The sequence below is a fragment of the Macaca nemestrina genome, unplaced genomic scaffold (assembly GCF_043159975.1).
Source record: "Macaca nemestrina isolate mMacNem1 unplaced genomic scaffold, mMacNem.hap1 Scaffold_563, whole genome shotgun sequence".
Classification (NCBI taxonomy): Eukaryota; Metazoa; Chordata; class Mammalia; order Primates; family Cercopithecidae; genus Macaca; species Macaca nemestrina.
The window spans coordinates 5,001-5,828 of record NW_027257734.1 but is presented as its reverse complement, the minus strand read 5'-3'; positions in this window follow the sequence as shown (position 1 = coordinate 5,828).

The window sequence follows — 828 nt, the reverse complement described above, 5'->3', positions numbered from 1 at the left end:
AGGGAGGGAGGGAGGGAGGGAGGGAGGGCGGGAAGGAAGGAAGGAAGGAAGGAAGGAAGGAAGGAAGGAAGGAAGGAAGGAAGGAAGGAAGGGTGGGCAGGAAGGGCAGGAAGGAAGGAAGGAAGGAAGGAAGGAAGGAAGGAAGGAAGGCAGGCAGGCAGGCAGGAAGGAAAGGAAGGCAGGCAGGCAGGGAGGGAGGGAGGGAGGGCGGGAAGGAAGGAAGGAAGGAAGGAAGGAAGGAAGGAAGGAAGGAAGGGTGGGCAGGAAGGGCAGGAAGGAAGGAAGGAAGGAAGGAAGGAAGGAAGGAAGGCAGGCAGGCAGGCAGGCAGGAAGGAAAGGAAGGCAGGCAGGCAGGGAGGGAGGGAGGGAGGGAGGGCGGGTGGGCGGGAGGGAGGGAGGGAGGGAGGGAGGGAAGGGAGGGAGAGAGGGAGGGAGGGAGGGAGGAAGGAAGGAAGGAAGGAAGGAAGGAAGGAAGGCAAGGAAGGCAAGGAAGGCAAGGAAGGCAAGGAAGGCAAGGAAGGCAAGGAGGGAGGGAGGGAGGGAGGGAGGCAGGGAAGGGAGGGAGGGAGGCAGGGAGGGAGGGAGGGAGGGAGGGAGGGAGGGAGGGAGGGAGGGAGGAAGGAAGGAAGGAAGGAAGGAAGGAAGGAAGGAAGGAAGGGAAGGCAGGCAGGCAGGCAGGCAGGCAGGCAGGCAGGCAAGGAAGGCAAGGAAGGCAAGGAAGGCAAGGAAGGCAAGGAAGGCAAGGAAGGCAAGGAAGGCAAGGAAGGCAAGGAAGGCAAGGAGGGAGGGAGGGAGGGAGGGAGGGAGGCAGGGAAGGGAGGGAGGGAG